The 25,153-nt window shown below is 44.3% G+C and overlaps 1 pseudogene; it reads right to left on the minus strand.

Annotated features, from left to right (window-relative positions):
• Positions 1–5,118: 5,118 nt before the first annotated feature.
• The window catches only part of LOC142765781 (hemicentin-2-like), a 65,034-nt pseudogene continuing 44,999 nt past the window's right edge, over positions 5,119–25,153 (minus strand).

Consider the following 25,153-nt stretch of genomic DNA (forward strand, 5'->3'; position numbering starts at 1 on the left):
AGTTATTGACTTCAACGGTATTGACTTCAAATGTACTTGCACAATACCATCGTAACCATGGGCTAAAATCAGATGCTTTGGCGGCAAAAATGCATCGGTGGTCGCACTTCACTCTTCTTTAGTGGACATATTTAAACGGCCCCTTCACTCCTTTATATTTAAAGGAAATCACGAGATTTTAAAAATCTGCGTTGTTAGCATCAATAACGGTATACCATACTTGAACCATCCCTTTGTATTTCTAAAATTTGTTTGAAGAAAGAGTGCGTGCAACATTAGCTCTGCGAAAAAAACGCTATTGTATTTAGCATGCACGACAATCAGATTCATTGATTATTTAAAGCTTTATTGCACATTGTCGTAATAAAATTCTTCACTCCTCTAATTACTTATCTAATCATCCCATAAGGAACTTCAATCCAGACAACATGAGATGAAACCTGTCTGTTAGCACACTGTTATCTCACTTAATTCACTAACATTGCCAATAAGCTACATCATGCAAGTGTTTCCTATCTAACGGCATTCTATTCATCTAGAATATTCGTCATTTAGTTGCCGTTTCTGACGTTAGAATATTTTCGTAGCTTACCTTCACTTGCGATGCAAAGTAATTGTCATCTTCACTGTGTATCTTCTCGCCAGTTCCATTCATTAACAAGGGAGACATTATAAGACAACTTAATCACTTAACTTAAACTTTTATTCCTAAGAGTTCCAAGAAACCACAAAACCAAAAGAAAAACATCGCGCATACAGACCGTTACAACAAATTAGCGTAACAAGTTTCGCGCTATGATGTCCGGCATAGATTGCACAGGTAAGACTAACAAATGATTCAACAGGTCGTGCAGCCGGGAAAGATTGGAATTCTTTTGGTCGTAATGTTCGCCCATTAATGGGCACGTTGTCACCTCACGGCGTTACATTTTGTGCCGACACTTTCCAACAATCTTGAAAAAAAAAGTTCCGATGTAACAATAAGAAAAGTTGAAGGCGGAAACTACACCATTCTTTTTGATTAATGAAAAGGTGTCAGCGCAGCGGTTCTATGTACATGAAGACGCGGCCAACTGGTTTCAGAATCATTAGGATGAAAGTGATAGATCATTGAAAAATGAAACGAGGATGGTTTAGGGCTGGAAGATTGGTGGGGTAAAGGCGCGGAGCATAGAAAAATAACGTCTCCAGGATAGTCGTCAAACCTATAGGATCAACGACGCGACAAGGTTGTCAGACGACTTCCTGGCCACACCGTGATGAACCAATTACAAACAATCCCAGAAACGCCTGTTGGCGTACTTCACTTGTCTTTTTTTTTTGCTGCTTCTGTTCGCCGCATTTTTTCCCATTTTGCACTCTCCACTTCAATGTTCCATTTCTTCACAATTGGCTGCAGCTCCTTGCACCTGCGACAAAAAAATGAGGGATCTTTAAAGGGAAGCTGATGCAATTTTCTATAAATGTACTTAGGAGCGTGTAGGGATACTTTCATCCCTGCTGAATCAGAAAAGCGATATGAGAGTTCTCATAAGTGGATGCCAATAGCGTGTTTTGGTTACAAAACAGTGGCTGTGGCCGCCAGGCTTCTTGAGATGCTGAGCGAACAGGGTGACGTGATTCTCGATATGACGCGTCATCTGCAACAGCAGCACTGCTCAAGTGTGGCCTCTTCGATTAGTTCCGTCAAAGTCCCGTCATGAGATAGTCGCGGAGGCCGTCGTTGAAGATAAAAATGCACACCTCCTCAGGGCCAGACAAAATGAAGCTGGCGTACGTGTCCACGCCCACACTTTCAGCGCGCTCATGGGGGCGTAGCAAGACAAGCTTGTATTTCGCCTGTTCTAAAGCTCCTGCTGCTGCAACCGCGAAAGTAATTATGAAATAGTCATCAATTGTGTCGGTTCTTTCTAAATACAAAGTTTGATTGAATTATAAAATCTCTTCTGCTTCCCTTTAAACTTCGCCTTTATATTTGAACGCGATATCCTGTGCCTAGTGTGTACTTCGACCACTCAGTGCAGTCCTTATATTGAACGATGTGACACGACAAGTTTAAATAGTGCATTGCTACACTGTAATTGATAAAGTTGAAATTGCTCTAAACTAGGAGTAATTTGGCACATGGAAGATTTTTGCACTACGTGGCCTTTTGAGAATAGGCTCAGTAGCGTGCATGCCTTTTGTAATGGATGACCAGCTCTCAAGCACGAAGTCATTATGATAATCACACGTCCAATCACAATCCCTCGATGGATATGTACGCTTGCACCACGCCATAGTACTGCGATTTCGCAATTTGTAGTGTGAAGCTCGTATGCAGGATGGCTGTGTTTGTATTGCATTAACTTTATTTTCACTACATTTGCAAGAAGAGAAAATTATTTTGACAGAAATTTCAAGAGGAGGCGTGACTGTGGGGCATAACACCTGCTTGCCATACAAACGGCCCAAGTTCAATCTTCACTCGTACCTGGAAATTTTGATTATTTTTTTTTCTTTTTTCGCATCTCACTCGATCGTTCGGTCATGCATAAGATGAAAACTTTAGCTCACAATCAACGACGCCGGTGGCGGAATTTTCGCAAAACAAGCTCTTTAATCTTATTGCGTTAAAATATGGACATTCAGTCGGATCGGTTCGTTGTCATTAATGAACGTTATCGCGTTAAGTTGTGAGCATTCAGTATGATCGGTTTGATTGTCATTAGTGAACCGAGTTTTATTCAATTCGAATCAGCGCCACTTACATATGCTCAAGTCAAGGCATGGCAGAATTATCTTTGCTGTTGCCTCAACAATTTTTTTATTTAAGGACAGCAAACAAAAACAGTCTAAAATCCCAGAATCCCTACTCTTATTTCTATTTACATACCCACAAGATATAAAGTTGCTTTTTAAGGAACAAAACGCATAACCACCTATAAGAAGAATCTTCTATATAACGCTGATTACCAGTGGAGTGCACGAGGGAAGTATGCATATTAACACAAAATTCGCCATACTGCTACGCATTTTAAGAGGCCACGTATTTGCTATCCTACGCTGAGAGTGACAAATGAATGGGTGAAAATATATTAAAACGGGTGACCCTTCATGAAATCAGCCTGACGACAGAATATCCTGCTTCCTTTTGTGAACGTCTCTGAAAAAATTGGCAGATCCCACGTACAGTCCTCGATAGGGGTTTCCGCGAAAGCTCCTCAGGATCAAATAAAGTTCATTGTCTGTCTGTCTGTCTGTCTGTCTGTCTGTCTGTCTGTCTGTCTGTCTGTCTGTCTGTCTGTCTGTCTGTCTGTCTGTCTGTCTGTCTGTCCCCACGTACAGTGGCAATCGATTAAATGCGAAGCACGAATAAGAAAGGTTGATATGTCACTTTCAAATCGGCACAATGTTACGAGGTGAAGGTAAATTATGCCATACAATTACTTCCATGTCATGATTATCATGTTTAGATGTGTCGTTGTCCTTCGTAATCTATTCACGGCACTTTATACCAAATTTTGTATATGTGTAGTTTGCGAAACGGCCGTGAGCATGCTATTGGCGCGGTATGTTGTCGTGTTTTTGCATGACATGCGTGTCAAGATTATCATGTTTGCACCGGTCATATATTTCATCATCCATTGACGTCACCAAATTTGATATATGTGCAACTAGCCAAACGACCGCAAACGCATCACGAAGGGCCCAATTATATACTCCAATATAGCGTTGACGTACGCGCACGCTGGGCACAGCGACACTACGTTAGCAAAGTGCGAGCACTCAACAGTCTGACGCCAGGCGCGACCGGCGCGACCAGCGTCCATCGGCGCGGCCCGATGGCAACCGGTGCGAAATTCGCGCCGATGCGTTACCAAAAAAAAAAAACACTGCGTCTCCCTTTTTTCGTGACGGACGCACACAGGACGCGCTGAACGCACATGCGTCAAAGCAACGCAGCGCAGCACGCACTTACGAGTATATGGCAGGACTGGTGCTTGTCGTGGCAACGCCGGCGTGACGGGACGAAATGAAAGCCGGCGAGCACGCGCAATGCATCACATCGAAATGTATTGGCGCCTTCACTGTGGCACGTAGTCACGTTCTCACATGACACGCATCTCAGGATTATCACGCTTGCACCAGTCACATACCTTCGTCATCCATTCACGTGCTATAATACCAAATTTGGTATATGTGACTCTAGCGAAACGGCCACGAGCGCATCGTGAGCGTGGCATGTAGTCATGTTGTAACATGACAGGCATGTCATGATTTCCATGTTAGGGTCTGTCGCTTGTGTTCGCCATGCACTCATGCCATACCGTACAAGTTTCGCAGCATGCTATTTGAGCGAAACCACCGCAACAGCTGCAGGACCATGAATTGTAAATCATGACATTCGTGACATACATGTCATCATTTTCATGTCACGACCGTTCAAATATGTTCTACGTACAGTCACGTTATGTCTTAGCAAGTTGTGTATCGATACCATTATAGAAACGGCCAGGAGAGCTAAAAGTCCTAGGTGGCTAGATAGATAGATAGATAGGTACGCGTAAAGTAACTGTAGTTCGCTAAGCAATGCTTCGCAATTAAATTCGTTTGTGCCCTTTTAGTTTGCTAAGGGTTTCTATGTTAGACTTGCGAATTAAAAGTACGGAAATATGCTTTATATCTGCATACTAAGAAAACAGTAAAACGTGGCATGAAGATGCTTATTGCATATCCGAGTTCAATGAGAACGAGTAAAATTGGCCGCATTATGGGATAAAAAATTAGAGCCACCTTCTTCACACTACAATTGTGTCAAGCCAAAATTCAATGGTAAGCAACTAAGAGTAAATACCTGTAAAGCACACATGATTGTAAAACGTGATACCATTGCGTTATACATTTTCTTATATCGTACACGAGTCTTAGACATCCTGTAGTATATTGCATGTTGTCCTATGTGATGTTTATTTTTTTAATTTTTAAAGCGATGAAGTTTTAAATAGTACTTAGTAAGCTCGCTGAACTTGTTCAGCTAATAAACCCTGCTCTACAACGCAAGAAACAGTGAAAGTGATAAGGTATAAAACAACTTGACACAATAAATATCACGGTTGAAGACTTACATGGGGCTTTTAGCCGCTTTACGTTGGCACATCCTCCTTACTCGCCACCGGTTGTTGAGCTTGAGGTCACGGGACTGATGAGTATAGACGAAGTCGCTAAAATGGTCGCTTTCACATTCATCATAGTCAATAAATGTCCATTTATATACACAGCTCCCTCATCGCATACCGCAATTAGCACATCCATGTCTTGGAGCGCCTGAGATGAACAAGGGAAGTCAATTTGTTCGTGGTGGCCAAAACACGACGATGCACATGAACACACACACGCACCTGAAGCTTTACCTGTGCGCGACCAAACAACTGCAATATGCCGCATGTCATTTCATTACACCCGGACTTCATAGGTGCTCCTTCCATCGCTTCCAGATAACATCTCCCTGTCATAACACTAGTTCTAGTTTCTCACATTTGCTCTCCACATAACAACAAGACTATAGAATAGATCTTACGCAATAGCCTCCATGTTGCTATTCCAATAAATGCTCAGTCCTTTTTCCAAGCAGGAGTGCTTTCATTCACCATTCAACTTTGCGTATTTCTTTCCCTGTTTGCTATCACAGTATAAAGAGACAAGGTAAGGATTGAAAAATTGGGTCTAAATAAAATTGTTCAAGTAAACATCGTTTGTCTAAAGTAAATCAACCGGTGTAACTACCGCGAGCTCTTTCTGTTAGCCGTCTTTGTGAAGACCGTCGGCTTTCTTACTCCAATAATCTCGTAGTTGATTGTTGATTAGGCCGCCTGCAATTAGACCCTAGATGAGGTGGAACGTGTCACTGCTGGATTCAGCACCAAGCTGACGCAGTCATGAGCGGCAACGGCTTGGTCACGGGGTAAAGAACACCGGCTGTAGATGCTCATAGGCCCGTGCTCTTCTTTACAATCCACACTTGGTTGTCCTCTTTAGGATAGATGGAGGCTATCTGAAGTTGCGTGGCCTCCTCAGGTGTGGCAACTGTGGTTGAAGGGCAGGCGTCTTCGTCTGTCGCATCCTTCTTCGACTCCGGGCCTGTGAAGAAAACATACAAAGATATAAAATATTCACTCCTTGATTGCGTACGAACGGTATGAAATGTTTTACACTTTACTAAAAGAGTTATGTTTCAAGTACTAAAATAGAACTGGATTGGCCACAGCGCCAAATAAATGCAAAACGAGCACTCACTCTTGTTGAAGAAGCGTCGTCCTTTCAGTTCAACGGCTCCCAGCACGATGAGAGGCAGGATGCACAGAAGCGCCACAGCGGCAATCACCGTCACTAGGAGTGCACTCGAGTAAATCTTGGCTGCACTTCCTGCGTTCCCATAGAATACGATTTCAGCCCTATTTTCGGCAACACGCAAACATGTAGACGATGGTTTTGGTTATTTTCGCTCATTCCAACTGCAGGACCCATACCCGAGTGCGGAAAAGCTTGTTATTGCATCCATTCACCCATTCTGAGCACGAATATGAAAATCACTTGCCAGAGTTTATGTATTAGTCTTCGTGACGCTGGTTTTGTGCTTTAATTGCTGATATTAATACCGCGAAACCGATAAAGTTTTATGGGACACGAAATAAACCAAAATAAGAGCCAAGGAACAGCACGGATGCATGAAACGTTCTAAAGTAAGTATCGGTGACGGTGAGCAGGCGAGCAATCCTTCGATTTCTAGTTTATACCAGAATATCCCAAATAACTTACTTAAATATATATTGATGGCACATCCCACTTTGCTCACAATATTACAAATAAATGATCAGTTATGCTGCTCAGTACAACGTGAGCTTGCGTTCGTTATTTCAGAACACCAGTTTTATTGTGCGTAAGGTAAGCCATAAGAAGTCGCACATGCAAAGCTACTTATTCATACCGCCCGAATATCCCTGTATAACATAGTGCACAACACAAAGAAAAGAATTCAACATTTTACTCTACACGTAAATATGGTGACATCATTTATTCGTTGTTAAAAAATGTAGTAACCTTATCAACAAAGAAAATATTTTTTCTTCAGATTTCACTTATTGTTTGCTCATTCCACACTATTAATTTAGCTTCTTTCACCCGACTCACAAATGTAGTTTTTATTGTTGTCCTGATAATCGTAGCTTCCCCTGTCTCATTATACCAGTATAATGTGCTATCTGAGTTGCTGGGTAAGATAACATCTAGTTTCTCTTCCTGTTGGAGGACCCATAATATAAGCGGATCAATATATATGTCACTAGAATTACGTTGAAAGTGTGGTTAAACTAGATATATTTAAGCTATTATACAAACAAATAAAAAAGTATCTTTTTGAAGCCATGTCCCTTGTGAATATTATGCATCTACTGCATACTCTTCCCAAACATACACACAAAAAATGATGTAGCGGCTAAACGATTTAAAATTTGAAGAAAAAGCCAACGCGTTTCGCTCGTTCTCTAAGTACGCACCGGACTTTGTCAGCTTTCCCACGAGAGGCATAATTGGAGGCAGTATTGTGAGCTCTGGACTTCGGCCTCACTCGTTGACGGCGGAGACCACAAGAAAGTATTCCACACCAGGAAGGAGATCGCGGACCTGCGGACAGTGACGTAAGCATTGCGAATATTCTTGCATGACACGACACTGCTACAATATCAAGCACAACGTGTTTTTCGGCTCATAATTGCCGAGACACAATCGCTAAAGCTTACTGGGAGGCAGTATGTGTAAGTGGCACAAAAGTGCCGGTAAATCGTTATGTTTAATACGACATAGCACTTATCGAAGCAATCTGTAGAAAAAGCATATATATATACTGAGAATTTGTTCCATTATGTTTTCTAAGGCTCTTTATTATTTCTGATGCAATTAGATAAGTGAAAGAATTCTTTCAAAGTTGCGCTTTTAATTTCGGCCTGAGTAATACTGTTTCAACCCTACTAAGCTAGTTTTTCTCCGCTGCGTTTAGTTATATAGAGGATTTCCAGAAAAAAAAACTATTCCCGGCAAAAATAGTTCTCGTTGAATTGAAGTTTGACACCTAATATAGGCAGAAAACAGAAAAGGGGAATATATGTTACCCCATAGAAATTTCCCTTCAGTGAATCAAAGCACACACCTAGAAGGGTGGGAAAATCTTAAGCATAAAAACTGCGAGCGTTGTACACGCTTACGCGTCTATGCGACAAACTGGCGAACCGCAGTTTTCTCTTAGGGGAGCTAAAGTCTGCTTATACGCGAATTTTATTTTCCCCGGTGCATGGGAGTTCGTAAGCAGTCACCCTTTAAACCCGGCGCGTTGGAACATGTGAATCACGCCCAACGCAGCTTAAAGGCATTCCTCGATTTTCTAAGCAGGACAGGTTTGCATGCCCATCTTTAGAACACGTGTTAATGTTTACCTTATGTAGAGACGTTTGTCTGTGTCCTACCCCAAATAGAATAGTGTGAGAAGTAACTCATTGTGCTAGATATCACAATCACACCTCATCATGCGCTCCTCTTTCTCTTTCTTTTCTCCTTGCCCCCTTGAAGATTATCAGGCTAGAAACCCGCTTTTCAGGCCGAGCTCTCCCTCTTTTCAATTAACACCTTCTTCTTCTTCACAACGCTTACAATTTTGTTCATACAAACCACGTATCGAACATCTGGTCGAGAATAAAAGCCTGACAGAGAATAACATTTTTATTTATGTATTGTTTATTTATATATCTATTTCTTTATTTATGTGGTTCATATATGCTGAAAACACCATCTCCCAGAGGCATTGGGAAGGTAACAGCTGACAACCGCCACCAAGGAGGGCCCAGCAGTTGGCTGCCTGCCCTCCACAACAGATATTGTTTAGAACAAAAGGATAGTCCGTAATAATACAGAACAGTAAGTTCCCGTTATTTATCAGTTAAATAACCTTTCATGATGAGAACTGAAAATATAGACCGCTACCTGTCCAGGTGTACTTCTGAGGTAACACGGTTACTCGACCATAACTACGTTAACAAAAGTGCGTGGTGTGTTCAACTATTCGGACACTATATTAGGAATACACGGTAGCCAGTTCTTCTTACTTCACCAATGAACATTCCGTTTTCACCTGAGAGTGATGTGCTGTCACAATAGAGCAGCAACTATTTTTATTTCATTTAACATAATATATTAGTTGTATGGGGCTCCTTGGTGCTCAAAGGTGGTGCAAGAAAGTGCGAGTCGTCTTCACAGTAAACTATCTCAACTCATTTGCTCAAAAATGAACACAGGGAGACATTTATGTAAGCAGAAAAAAAAAGGTGTCCGCACTAGCGATTGCCTCCACCATTGCTGTTACACGTGTTCGTGGTTGCGGCTACGATGTTGCAGTGAAGATGTCCTAAACAAACGCTATGCATTAGCTCTGCCAGGTGAGCACTTCATTCGATGGTATACCCTCACCCAGAAATCTGGCTTGTCGGCGGTGAAGTTTGCTGACACTGTGGCTGTAAGTGCGTCATGCACGGAGAGCACGAAGTGCGCCGGAAGGTGGCCATCTGATCCTGCCTGGCACTCGAGGTGCAGTGATCCCTCAGTTTGGTTGGTGATGGAACAGTTCTCCACAGGGCCTGGGGGTCCTACTTTCAAGTGAACCGCCGACACATAAAGCAAGAAAATACCGAAAAGAAACGTGGGAAGGTTGGAAAGAAGAAGTGAGGAACGACGAGTTAGATCACACTTGGTGAAGCATAAAATACATACCTATATCAATGTATCTGATTTGCATTAGCTTTAGGTAAAACAAAAGTTGTTACCAGCTTGTTCACACTGCTCTGAAAAGAAAACTGACTTGGGATGAACGAAAGCTAGTTCATTTTCTTGACAAACGATTTTCGCTGGTGTAGTTTTTAAAGCTCCGCCCCGCCGCGGTGGTCTAGTGGCTAAGGTACTCGGCTGCTGACCCGCAGGTCGCGGGTTCGAATCCCGGCTGCGGAGGCTGCATTTCCGATGGAGGCGGAAATGTTGTAGGCCCGTGTGCTCAGATTTGGGTGCACGTTAAAGAACCCCAGGTGGTCTAAATTTCCGGAGCCCTCCACTACGGCGTCTCTCATAATCATATAGTGGTTTTGGGACGTTAAACCCCACATATCAATCAGTTTTTAAAGCTCCAGATGATAAGCACGTCTGTCACTGCATTTTACAAGCAGCAATAAAATAATGGTGAATGAATGTCATACCTCTTGATTCCGCTACTGTTATTTCTATAAAGAACAGATAACATCGTCACCGTGATAGCGCATAGTGTTGACAGTTTCACATTTTTACTATAGGTTCAGTCACGCTGTACCATCAAACGCTTTGTTAAAGGGGCACTGAAACACTTTTTTAAGTAACCATGTAATGAACTCTCCGAAAGAGGTTATTGCTTCACAAATTCAATGCTTCAAAAATTTTAAGAATCCGTGCAGTGCGAGTGGAGTTACAAAAGTTTTTCGCATGCTGCACTTGCGTACTCTAGGGAGAAATTGCAGGGCCACGGAAAAACGCCACACGTGCTTCGTGACCTTGAGCACTTTTTTCTTTTTTTTCAAATGCGCGGCTTTCTCAGGGTGATCGCGCGTGCACGCGTGGACAAGTAGCGGCCTTTCACGGAGATCTGTTTAACAAGTGGGTGCGTCGTGTTCAAATCAACCAATTGCTGTTATGTGTGTCGTTGACGCGTGATTTTTTGGCATATAACATGATTTGTCTAGAGAATAGACGCAATTTTAGCTTACTTTGGTAATTTATTGTGAATTCGAGGCCGTTTACTGTGCTTTAATAATTGGCTCGCGTGTTGTCGAGAGCATGTACTACCGATCGGTAGCATTTTCTGACCATGCTCAAAAAGTGGTGCAGAGCCCCTTTAAAAAGTATTGTGCTGTGCTGTAATGCGCGGTAAAGAGCGTTCAACATGATTCGTCAGTGAATTTATATTTAAATCAATACTCAACAGTACACCATATTGAGCTGATTGATAAACAAAGGTAAATAGAAAGGGATGGTGATAGACAAGACATATGCACGGGATAGCACCCTGTCTGCAGTTATGTCATCGCCACGTGTCTAGAGCTGTTTGTTCCTGTTGAAAAGCGAAAGGCGCTATTGTTATATGCATTTGTGCCATGCGAGTTTACAGTGTGGTCAGCTTACTTCTGGACGTTATTAGAAGATTGAAGTGAGTTGTCTTTTTCACAACAAAACATGTTTTATTATAGCGCAGTTTCGCTGTCATCGTGAGTGATAGACGGCCGGCTCGTGCACTTGACTGTGTGTGTTCTTAAGTAGAAAACTTCAACAATTTCTCATGATAGCTTATCCCTGTGTTTGTATATAACAATGCTTCACTTAAACATGGTATCACATGCGCTGTACTCGAAGTTTTCTCATGCAAATAAAAACTTTATACATCAAAAGAATGAAGATAAGTGCAACAGCCAGCGGTCTGTATTCCTCTTTCCTAACGAAATAGCTCATTTGCACTATGAAAGCAAAAGTATTCACTTGTTGGAACCATTTCTAATTAATTACCTTTGCTATTTTTGTATCCATTAATGTCGTGGTCTGTGCAGGCACGCAAGCTTTGGCCTACCCATATAAACAACCCATTTCGTCAAGATAAACTTCTGTCGATAGTCAGTGCTCTGCGCTGTTACGCGTGCCTTAGTATTTTTTTCCTCGTATTTCCAGCGCTGTCCATAGCAAATTAGAAGGCTAAGGGCCTAGAGGAAAAGAAGCAGCCCTACGTTTTTGTTATTTTGTACCTTGTCTCTGTACTGCACTCCCAACAATTATTGATGCCCCGGTCTAACTAACCGAGGTAAAACTCGCTTGAATCACTTTACTGTGGTACTTATTACGCCTGATAAATTTCAACGTATGCAGCTTCACACTCTATTTTCTATTACGCACGTTCATTTGTATTAGGTTTATTTTGAATTCCCCTTAAACTGAAATAAGTTTGTAATCCAAGTCCTTAGACACAGCTATAGTAATCTTCAATAGTTGTTTTTTTTTCAGACGCAGCAAAAGGGACTATGTAATGTGTGTCATACTGAAAATAATTATATCAGTCGTCCATTATTGTACGCAACTCTGCGTACACGATTTTGTTGTCCAGCCAACAAACAAAAGCTTTGCTGTTCAACGCGTTAGAGCAGCAAATAAATTGCCTGAGTAATCATATGCGAGCAGTGCTTAAAGCATGTTTGTTATGCGATTCACTTCTGGCGCGCCTTTTCCACAGTGAACTCGTCCCACAAGTAGCGTGGGGAAATTAGCCTCTGCATTTAGGTTCACGAGACTTCTGTTTCTATTCTCCTTGATGACGCTTGCTGACGGCGTGAAATGACGGATTTGTCAACAGATGAATTACATAAGTCCTTTCCTGAAGCTTTCGTTTTGATAACAATGTCGTTTATAGCAGCACACTCGCTAAATTATTCTTTTACTTCTCAGTCATCTTGTTTGCATTCCAAATGCTCCGCTTATGGTCTCAACGTCTGTACCGGCAGTAGATGTCCCACACAGAGAACATCCACGCCATTCATGTCGTACGTTCTCTGTCCTCATTGGCCCCGCTAAAACAACTCTACGCGAAATCTGCCTGCATGAATACAACTTTACTGACCTGCCTGAACGACGTGGAACAGACATGGTTGCCGTTGCTTCCCGATGCGATTAGAGGCTGTGCAGAGGAGGGTTCCGTACTCAGTGTGGCTGTGGGGGATGTACTGGGCGACACTGCTCGTGCCCTGCGCCGTGAAGCTCTTTAGGGGCCGTTGCTGAAGTGTGCTGTTGAAACGCCACTCGAAGGTGACATTGGTGGGATCCGCTTCCACTTCGCAATGCACCTCGACCTCCTGGTGCCGTGACGCAGCGTACACTACGTGCTGGTTGGCCTTGCACAGTGGCGCGTCTGTACGGAGAACAAACAAGCGACGTGCGAAACATCATTTGTTCTTTTATATTTTCAGATGACTGAAATTTTAATTCTAAGATCATACAGGGAGCTTCAATAGGCTTTCCTTCGCCAGTTTTGAAGCCTGGCTTCAGAAACGTACTGCGTGGCCTTAGCTGAGCTCGCGAATTTGAAAACAACTTTTTTTTTAATGTGTCTGCAGCCGAGCTTTATTTCAACGAGGAAAGAATGAAATAGGGGGAGGGGTAAACAACAAGAGGGAAAGGCAGGGAGGTTAACCAGGCACATGCCCGGTTTGCTAACCTACGCTGGGGGAATAGGAAAGGGACATAAAGATGAGAGAGAGAGGAAAGAGAAGAGAAAGAGAGAGAGAGAGAAAAGGAGGATTGTCAGTCAACCGGCTGGCGCGTATGCAGCGGTGGCACTACACAAAAGTTAAAGGTGGTCACCGAGGCCTGTAGTCCTCAAAAAGCACAAGACAGCTTTGACTGCTTTTTGAGCCGACGAAAGGCGATGACGGTGTTCCAGTAGCATCTGAACAGAGAGTGGCCGATCGTCCAATTGTCGCATTGCATCCGAAAGCTTCTGTCTTTCAGAAGCAAATCGAGGGCAATGGCATATCAGATGGTCGATGTCTTCTTTGGTGCAGCAGACGTCGCATTCCGCATTGTCGGTCAATCCGATGAGGGTTCTGTATGCTTTTGTGAAGGCAACCCCCAAACATAGGCGAAAAAAAGTGAAGCTTCACGTCGACGAAGTCCGGATGGAGGTCGAAGTTCGAGTCGAGGGTTTATTTGGTATAGTCTCGTATGCCTTATGCTTGGGGTGTTCCACTCCTGCAGACTAAGACTACGTGCCAGGTGACGAAGTTGATTTGCAGCGTCAGTCTTTGACAAAGGAATCGGAAGGGTGTGTTCTTCTTGGTGCGATGTACGAGCCGCGCTGTCTGCGGAATCATTGCCACTGATCCCACAATGGCCAGGGAGCCACTGAAACTTGACCTCGTGGCCTGTTTCTGTGACGTGGTGAACGAGCTTGACAACTTCGTAAGTTAATTGTTCATGGCAACCTCGTCGAAGGACTGACTGCATGCTCTGTAGGGCTGGTTTTGAGTCGGAAAACACAGCCCATTTACTAGGTCTTTGGGATTTGATGTACTCTGTGGCGCCACGCAAAGGCGCAAGTTCTGCTGCTGTGGATGTAGTGGCATGTGACAGTTTGATTCGCAGAGTGATTCTTCTAGCTGGAATCACCACCGCACCACCAGAACCAGACGCTGTGGTTGAACCATCGGTGTATATGTGCACGTGGTTGTTGTACATTTCGTGCAGATGGCTCAAGCTCAATTGTTTTAGGGCTGACGAAGGCAAATTTGATTTTTTCCGTATTCCTGGAATTGAAACACGTACTTGTGGAAGTGTCAGGCACCACGGAGGATACACCAGTTTCTCATCAGGCGTAAAACCTGATGTAAACGACGCACGATGAGCGCAGACAATTGTACTAAATTTCGTGCGGGGCCTCTCAGTAGCGAGGGTTGCCAAGTGGTGGGAAGGATTCCTAGCATGTTGCCTGAGGTACGTACGCATCGTTTCAATGGTGATGTGCGTCATGATAGAGTAGTCCTGTGCAATGGCAATTGTTTCAGCTGTCGATGCGCAGCGGGGTAAACCAAGGCATATCCTAAGCGCTTGGGCTTGAATATTTTGGATTGTGCGCAGGTTCGTTTTGCATGTGTTAGATATAACAGGTAGGCTATACCGCAGGAATCCAGTAAATAATACCTTGTACAGCTGTAACATAGACTCGACAGACATTCCCCAACGTTTTCCAGCAAGAAACCTGAATAAGTGACAAATGGCAGTCAGCCGCTTTTTAACGTAGTTTACGTGGGGTGTCCAAGACAGGTTTCGGTCGATTACGATTCCCAAGAACCTGTGACTCCGGCTGCATGACACCAACTGCCCGTTAATTGATATTTCCGTAAGCGGACATTGGTTTTCTGGTGAAGGCCACGACTGCACACTTCTCACTTGCGATTTCAAGCCCTTGTTTGCGTAAGTGGTACGATGTCACTGATGCTGCCTTCTGAAGTCGAGCGCGAAGTTGAAGTCGAGTCACACCTGATGTCCACACACAGATGTCATCAGCATAAATGGAAAGTCGTACACTGCTTGGTTGCTTGCCAACTAGTTCAATGAGTGTTAGGTTGAACAGCGTCGGGCTTAGCACTCCGCCTTGCGGGACTCCTCGGCTGCAGTAATACTCGGGTGTCGGGCCATTCTCTGTCTGCACGTGAAATGATCTATTCTCTAGGTAGCTCTGAACCCACGTATATGTCCTGCCACCGAGTCCCACTCCTTCTAGTGCGCTGAGAATGGCTTCGTGGGTGAAATTGTCGTAGGCCCCTTTAACGTCAAGAAATAGAGCAGCAGATAACCGCTTGCAGGCCTTCTGGTGTTCTACATATGTCACCAAGGCAACTACATTGTCAATTGACGAGCGGCCTCGTCTGAACCCGGACATGGCATCTGGATATATTTCGTAGAATTCTAAATACCATTCCAGACGCGTTAAAATCATCCTTTCCATAACTTTTCCCACACAGCTCGCGAGGGCAATCGGGCGGTAAGAGGAAATGTCCAAGGGTGACTTGCCGGCTTTGAGAAGTGGAATCAGGCGACTTGACTTCCATTCCTGTGGAACCATGCCAGTTTGCCAGGAGTCGTTGTACAGCTGCAAGAGTACCTGCCGAGCTTGATCTCCTAGGTGACACAGAGCGCGGTAAGTAATGCCGTCAGGTCCTGGCGCTGAAGAACGTCTACACAAAGCAAGCGCAGCCTTTAGTTCGTTCATTGAAAACGAAATCTCCATTCGGGGATCACGTGAGGATACAGAAAAGTCGGGCGTCTTTGTCCCAGTTGAATTTGAGCCGCAGGCAATCCTTCGACAGAAGGAATCTGCGACATCAATCTCTTCGCAGCGTAAGTAAAGTGCCAGAGATTTTAATGGGTAGCGCTGAGTAATGGTTGTACGAAGACCCCGGACAGTTCTCCAGATTAGTGACAGAGGCTTTCTGGGATCCAAAGACTCGCAAAAAATAGCCATCGTTGCTTGGCTAACTTGTCCATGTGACGCTGTATTTTCTTTTGTGTGCGTCTGGCCACTCTCAGATCATCAAGTGACCTCGTGCGTCTATAACGTCGTTCTGCGCGACGACGAATCGCTCGGAGTTTTTCGAGATCAATGTCCATATCAGTGCGAGATGAGCTCACCGGAAGCGAACGCGTCGTTGACTGTAGGGCACTCTTTATTGCGTCCTCTAGGTTAAAAGGTGAGGCGCCAACATAGTCTTCCATGATTAACTTGTATTTTTGCCAATCGGTGCACTGGACGGCTCTGGAGGACTTGAGACTTGGAAAGCCGTCAATCTTCAGGTATGTTGGGATGTGGTCACTACCCCTTGTTTCCAAATCCGAAAACCAGTGCACTCTGCGTGTGAACGAGCGTGAGACGAAAGTGAGGTCCAAGCAACTGCTATAGGCCGATCCGCGCAGATAAGTAGGGCTGCCATCATTCACGAGGATAAGTTCACATTCAGAAGCGAAAGACACTAACTGTCTACCTCTAGTGTTGACGCTGCAGCTTCCCCATAAGTAGTGGTGGGCATTGAAGTCACCAGTTATCACCCATGGCTGGAGAGTTGAATTCAAAATTCGGCGCAAGCGCTCTCGGTCTAGACGACTTGATGGATGTAAGTAGGCTTCGATGATGGTGAATGTGGTCTTCTTGTTTTTTACTGTTAGGCAAACGTACTGGTTTTCTTCGTCAGGGGGTACAGGGTGATGAACATAAGTTAAGTCACGCCGTATGAACACAACGACCTTGCTGCGTTCTCCATGGGTAGAAGACGTAAAGCACTCATATCCAGACAGTCTCATCTGGGCTGATAGGTTCGGTTCACAAATCACAATTATGGAGAACTGGTTTGTGAATACATATTGCCGGAACTCGGACATACGCGCCCTAAGTCCTCTGGCATTCCACTGAAGGACAGATGCGTTCTTGACCTCCTCGCGAAAGGATAACATGTTGCGGGCCATCGTTTTACCTTAGAGCTGCAAGCACCGGACTCAAAGTGTCCAGCACTTGGAGTGCGCTCTGCGCTGATGGGGTGTTCATGTTGCTTAGGAGCATGCGCATTGCGCTCATAAGGGTCTGCAACATGTTGATGACCTGGCGATCCTCAGTTGTCTTTTCATCAGTGGTTCGTGATGGCATCGAGGTTGGCGGGGATCGATGCACCTCTGAAACAGGCTGTGTTCGTGGAAGTGATGGCCACTCTTCACGATGTGGGAGTCTTGACCCTGATTCTGTTTTCGGTGTATCCGTCTTCGCAGAGCTTGACGATGGGGGGCCAGTTCTTCTTGCTTGAGATGACGGGTCTCTATCGGCAGATGCCACGTTGCGTGATGATCTTCTGTGGTGACGCCGACGTCGCCTGACAGTAGCAGCGGCTTCCCTGTGCGTTGAATTGTCACGCACCATGCGTTTCAACACCGCGCGTTCATTTCTCACTCGTGGGCAATCTTTAGACGACGCTTTATGAGCGCCGTGGCAATTGGAGCATTTGAATGCAGTTGCGTGGCAAGTGTCTTCTGAATGAGGTTCGGCACACCGCGGGCACACGACATTGCTGGTACATACTCCTTTGACATGTCCCATCTTGAAGCATCTGAAGCATTGTAGGGGCTTCGGTATGTATGGACGGACCTGATGGCGAACGTGGCCAACTTTGACGTGGGGGGGGAAGACTGTCTCTCTCAAAAACAATCTTCAGGCATCGTGACTGACCAAGCCTTGTGATGTGCTTGATGAGGATGTCGTCTGTAGTTGGCTTTATCAAGATTGGGAAATCGTCAGCCGGAATAGAAATGTCCACGTCATAAATGACGCCAACACTGCCCTTACAGTCAGTGGGGATCACTGATTTAACTGTCACTCTGTCGATTTCCGAGATGTTCTGCAGGCTTTGCAGCGCACTACGGTGTAGAACATCAACTGCCAGAATATTCTTGCGTGAGTTGATCCTGACGTCTTTAATTTCGTTTGGAGCGAGTCCTTCGAGGTATGCAGAGAGGACTTGCCTGTTAAGCCACCGTAGGTTGGCTGAAGGGTCCACTGCCATGAAGAGTATAGTGTGTGGCCAACGCTGCGCGGTAGCCTGCACGGTGGATATACTCGTCGTCGACGATGTTCGTAGCAGTCTTCTTTTTGCATTGCGGCTCATGACGACTGTGTAGTCGTCATCCGATGACTCGAAACCGTCGGAATAGAGCTCCGTTGCCTCGCTGTCTGTGCCACTTGAGGTGGTCCCACGTTTTCTAGCCGCTGCCAGACGTAGCGGTTGTCCACCTCGAAAATCCTGAGAGGCTTCTTCATCCATTCTCGCAAGAAGGGAGCAGCAGCTCCCAGAATTTGCGGTAAAACAACTAGAAAATTTGAGACAAGGGTACAAGCGTTCTATGAAATAGACACTTCGTCGTCGTCCAAGAATGAAATACATTACAAACAATGTATATATGACACCACAAACACTGTTAATTTTGTGGATGAGGTACAATTCACGAGCCGCCCGGTCATAATGTGTTTTGAAATTCGACTGAACCACCAACACTAGAAATGTGTGGAGGAGTTGGCCAAAATTATTAACAAGTTTGTTAATTGCCGCAACTACCTGCGACGCCTCCGAAGACAGCAGCCGACTTCATTAAACGAACCGAACTCCATCCCCCCAGGTGCATGGGTAAGTAGGCACATAACGACTTTTTGCGCGCTTCAAGAAGATACCATGCTGAACAAAGAAATACGCACTCTGGGTTGACGTCCGGTGCACATAACCACTTCCCCTTTCATCCCCTAGCGAAAAGATATTTCTCATTTAGCGGCGTAATCGTCGCGTCTTGAACATATGATGCTTGTTCACTTTTGTGTAGTGCCTCTCTTTTTCAATAGCATGTGTAGCCTCATCTCCTTTTTCCTTTCTATTAGTTATTTATTGATTGCTTGTTTGCTTGTACTGGCCCTACCTCTTGTTATACTTCAATAATTATCGAATTTGTACGCATTTGTCTCCCTCTTGCCCTGAACTATTTTGCTGTTGTACTCGCCTTGCTTTCGCCCCGTTTTAACAAACCACAACGTAATGTGTACTTGTGCATGTACCGTTGCATTCCGTACTTTATCTCCAACTCAATGTACTCATCGCATCTTTGTTAAAGACTGGCCGAAAGCACAGGATAAATGTTCTGTATGTTTTTCACGGTGACTCAAGGAACAGGCAAAACGAGATGTGCCTTCACGTGCAACTGCCAATCACCGTCTGCATCTTTTATGCTTAAGGCCACGCTGTCCGGTTTCATTCGTCATACACAGGAGGGTGTTTCACCTCTGTTGTTTAGCGTTACATCACAAGATGTACCGATATCATAGGGTCGTTATAATGATATAATTTGTAATATCCTGATGCCACCACCTGATTACGTTCTGACGTTAAGATAGTTTTTTTCATCACTTGCTTCAATGTCGCAGAACAGTTGCAGCATACAGTCTAATTTACATTGAGTTTCATGAGGCAAAAACGCTTTTTTTTGGATGACATTCCAGTATTCATGCTGTGTAGTTAAAGACTTCGCGTCGCAGAAATTCCTGTGTTGGTGGCTTTCACAGCGCCTTTGGTTGTGAGTGAAAAGAAGAGCGTTGGCTGTGGCTGAAGATCAGAGGTAGATGCAAATACATATAGGAGCCGAAAAGCGTTTGCACTTCGGCTTTGATTGCGACTCAGTTTAGGTTTGCACCGAGAAGCGAAGACAGCCAAGCAAACGGAAAGGTGTGAAGAGGAGTGTGTGTGTGTTTGTGTGTGTGTGTGTGTGTGTGTGTGTGTGTGTTTGTGTGTGTGTGTGTGTGTGTGTGTGTTTACACGTGTGCGAGGGTCACACAGATACGCTTCATATTCATCTCCCAAAAAGCAATACTTTCGGGTCTCCCGATTAGCCGTTACATTCACACGTCATGTCGAAATATAAACTATACAGGATAGTGAAAATGATGCTTCAGTCATTCCCCAAATTTTATGGCCTGTATCTGTTGGATATAATTGAACAGTCTGGCCAGTTTTTGATGCTTTAAAGTTAACACGTAGCCATGAATTTGTCTAGAAAAACTATGACGTAAACATTGCGTTCATAAACTGATGCATGTTAGCGAGAAACTCACGTTGCACACGAAGTTGTAGTGTCTCGCCCTGAGTCCTTCCTTCCGAGTTCTCAGCACTGCAAGAGTACAGGCCCGAGTGGTATGTCTGTACCCGCTGAATCACCAGAAAGTTCTTTGAGACGATCACATTTTCAGATGCCTGTAACTCGTCGCCGTCGAACTGCCAGGCAACTTCTTCAACTGGAGGATTGGCATCCGCGCGGCATTCCAGGTACACGTCGTTATTTTTCTGGATGTTCTCAAGACTTAGCTTGGTGCCTAACTGCAATGAAATCCTGGGCTTGTCTGCAAAGGAAAAAATTGTGCGGAAAACTCAACGTGCAAAATATTTCCTCTATGATGTGGGTGATTTAGGTGCGTGGCTAGGCGCCGCAAGGCAATTAATGCAGAAAATCACGAGTTTTTTTTCGGCTTACCATTATTACCGTGAGTGAAATTATCAAAGAAACAACCCCTCTTTCCCAATAGCAAAACTTTGATATGTTGAATTTCCGTTCCTTTGGTTCACATAGCAAAAGCTGAATAACCGCCTGTTTAGGGAGAGAATCATTCATTGCAGAGCCACATTTAATAATATCAAGGGCATTCAACTGAACCTCACCCCCGATGTTTTGCGTCCGTGATTGTTCCTTATGTTTGCTAGATGGGCTGCAGACCTTAATGTTATGCGGCATCGGCGACTTGCGAATTCTAAAACTTTCACGGATATACACAAAACTATTTTCTTGAATAAATCAACTGTAGCTCTTTGCAACGATATTCGACGCAACTAATATACATAGTCCAACACAACATATATGCTTGTAACAATAGAGCGTATAACATATTCATTCCGTCCCACAAATCACTTTTCTTTCTGCCAAAACCTAGAACAAATATCATTTATTACCAATTTTTTCTAACGAATAGGCTTCAAAGAGCAATAAGTGAAAAAAATTGAAAGCCACTGCTGATGGTATCTTCACAAAGGGGTAGCCTAGAACATTACATGTATAAATGTGTGTACATGTGTATGCGAGAGTGCATCATGCGTATGTGCTCACATGAATTGAGAGTGTCCACTTACACTGCACGTCCATGGTCCACGTGTCCTCTTCAACACTGTCCACCATTGCTGGGTTTTTGGCTCGACAAGCGAGACTGGAGCCGTGGTCATCACTCGAAGGTGTGAACGAGACCACGCTGGTGGTCATGTTGCCGTCCGTTGACACGTACACAAAAGTGTGGTTCAGTTGACGCAGGCCTTTCCACCACGTCACTACAGGCGGTGGCCGCGAACCCCACACTTCGCATACGATTTCAGCAGGCAGGCCCGCCGAGACGGGAATGTCGCCACGCCTGATCTTCACCGACGTTGGACGCACTGCGTACGTTGCAAAGGAAGTCGCAGCGAGGTTTACAACTCCTGTCAGTATATCCACGAACACTTCACAGCAACTCAAAAAGAAATACTTGGCCCCGCCGCGGTGGTTTAGCGGCTAAGGTACTCGGCTACTGATCCGCAGATTGCGGAATCGAACCCCGGCTGCGGTGGCTACATTTCTGATGGAGGCAGAAATGCTGTAGGATAGTGTGCTCAGATTTGGGTGCACGTTAAAAACCCCAGGTGGTCGAAATTACCGGAGCCCTCTACTACAGTGCCTCTCATAATCATACGGTTGGTTTGGGACGTTAAACCCCACATATCAATCAATCAACCAAAAACACGTACTTGAGCACACACACACTCGAACGCGCATGCACGCAGGCAACTTTGGAGATATACGCATCGTTCATAAGAACGGCCAGCATTGGGCAAACGTGGTTTGCGAAGAGTGAAGGCTACTTCTGCGCCAAAACTAGTATAATGCTTTTGATTACTTCGCGCAGTCCAGAATGCTAGCGGCTAAGCATGAATAGTTCGTGGGAGTAAGCGCTATTCCAGACATAATGTTTAAAATGACACTTGGAGTATTCAGCTCATGACATGAGAGTTAACACATGAGGTAAACATATAGTTACTGTACTGTACACTAAAAGAAAACATTTTGAATATTCGTGATTGCTTTGCACATTACTTTGATCGCATTGCAGTAAATATACAAAGTACTTTTGATTGTGCCTGCGAATAAATTGTATGTACAGGGCATGTAAGCGGTCGCACTTTCACGATTGTGTTTGAACAAGTAAGCAGTTTTGCAGATTGAACACTAATTATCACTGAATGTCAAGAGGCAAGGTCGTTAAGTGAATGTCAGGAAGTGTGATTGTAGCAGTTACACAAAGAGTCTTTACAAAGGGTTATGAAAGATCATTCTTCAGCATTCTCTGTGACTGTCCGGGGCGTTCGCCGCTGGGCTGGTGCTTTCATTGTGTATGTGAATGTGTGATTGTGATGACATAAACGGGACGACGCACTCGGTATAACAGAAATGCAAGAAAACGTGTTCTGTACGCCATAGTTTTTTTACAGCTAAAATCACTGCACTACAACAATTGCCTTTCGTATAGAAACTATTACCTAACAGATTTAGGCAATAAATTTTCCGCTTTTACTTCTTACGTGCGCAATATGCATGCAGAATTCCAGCGTGCATTTCCAGAGATATGCGGCACGCTTCAAGCCCTTTCTCTATGTTTTCGTCGCATAGAGGACGCTCAAATCTACAAATGTGGGACCACAAAGCGGCAAGACATAACCGCCATTTCATTGGATTCTCTCATTTAGAGTTCTCTTTACATCCGTGCCCTTACTTTCGTTGCTTTTACGAACACGTTATGGTGCAGTGAAAATGCATGTAAGTCTGGCAGTAGGGCAGTTCTAGCAATAGTAGTAATGGTAAAGTGAGAATGAAAGTCAAAGAAGTGTGAATGCACGGCGGCGCTATAGGTTGGAAAAACAGAGCTTTGCACGAACATGCAGAGGCACGCACTGCGGGCACAGGTTAGCTCAAATACTGATGTTAGTCAATGTTGTCTTTAGCATATTGCGTAGTCAAGCAATCTTCGTCGCTCTTATCTGTACTCACAGATAAGAACGAGCAAAGTTTAGCTGAGTTTAAACAATATTGTACACTGCCTCTTACATGTGGCGTCATATATTATGGCTAACATGATTACTAGAGGAACTTCTACCGACAGGCTATGTTCTCTGACCATGACCATGTTCAAAAGATGCTGCAGCACTCTGTTACTGTCTTATGCCGCAAACTGTTGGCTGCTATCAAAGCAAAATTTACAGCATTCAACGAACGTCAAATACTCATCATGTACACATATGTACATGTATAATTAAATCACGGAAACGTACACGTATACATAAAACCTACCTGAATTTGTTTCAGCCTAAATTGTTATTTAGACTTCGTACCGCTAAACAAGATGTCCTTCTTGATAGAAGGTGAACCAGATGATGATGAGCAGACCATGCATTGTATTCGCAATTTCATGTGATCCATAATGCGGAGGGTATCGTGTCCATCTCACATATAAAGTGCTCGACAAATTTGTTTCAAAGCTTCTCATCTTTTTAGCCAGGCCTTTCCCGTGCTGCTCTTTGTGTAGTAAAAGAATAGCTCACTTTAAAAAAAGAAGCATACGAGAAAATGAACAAAATATACGGCACGTGATATTTTATTTCATTTATATTCCAAGTATTGAGACCGCACTACATGTATATAGCGTGTGTGAGCAAGCAGTGTGGCCTTAATAAATCCACACGTGCGACGCTTTAGCAACAATCCTTTGTAAACCGCAGTGAAGTTTGTATTTTTGTCATGACTTTGAAGTTGTCAATTTCACTGAGGAAAGAAGTAGGTTGATGTTGACAGAATTCGGAAAAAGTGACGCTGTTGAAAACAGACCTACTAAAAAGCACCGAGCAACTGTACAAACAATTAGGCAACACTTTGTAAATTCCAAAGTCTGTTCGACAAAATCAGGCTCTCATTGGGATGGGGTTGGTGCAATGAAGTTTAAAACCTGTTTGGGTCCGTCGGAATGGAACATGATGCGCGCGTCTCCATTCTTTCATGCGTAGGCACAGGCACAGCGACGGTACGCTAGCAGAGCACGCGAGGCGTGTCCGACACGACTGGCATCCGTTGTGTGACCAGGAGGCCACCTTGTATCGTTCCAGGCCATGGACGGATGGACGGACAAACGTGAGCATCAGACAATAAAGGCGTTCGCTTTAAAGCCAAAACACGGAGACGCAGCGGCCGGGTCAGCACACCGAAAACGCAAGCTGCATATAAATGCCTCAGTGACACTGCTCACAAATTATTTCACTGTAAAAGATTAAGCCGGAATACCTGTGAACGATTTTCACATTACTAAGAACAAGAAACTAGATGGGTGCATGACCGTTGTCGTCCAGGGTGGAATGCGATAGATTAATCTGGCCCCGTCAACGTCGCCTTCCCAATCACTGGCCTTTCTTTACTTCTGAACCTCAACCATGGAGCAAGATAACGAGCGTCTGCGTGCATATCAATAGATGAGTCTAGCTATCATAAATTTCGAGTTGCGCACAACAGTGTAAGTATTGCTTTTCGGGATTTTTAAAGTACCAACTGTAAGTCCTCTAAACAAAACGCACACCTGGGCAGCTGTACACCTTGTTGATGCTGTTTCTACTTATGATAATGCTTTACTGAGCCTCGGCGCTTTCTAAATATTGGGTTTTTATATCTCTAAATCTTTGTGCAATGTGCCTTCCTCGACGCATGGTGTTATTCTACGCCACTGCTACGCAATATTACATTTTAAGGAGACTCCTTGCACTATGTGACTTTCATGCCACTTTCTTTCCAGACAGTTTGGAGCACTGACACGGCTCAGTTGTAGGATTGCTGTTGCCACGCAACTGGGTTTCGTTATTCACCAGACAATATATTTGCAATT

Source organism: Rhipicephalus microplus, chromosome 1, assembly GCF_043290135.1.
Source record: "Rhipicephalus microplus isolate Deutch F79 chromosome 1, USDA_Rmic, whole genome shotgun sequence".
NCBI lineage: Eukaryota > Metazoa > Arthropoda > Arachnida > Ixodida > Ixodidae > Rhipicephalus > Rhipicephalus microplus.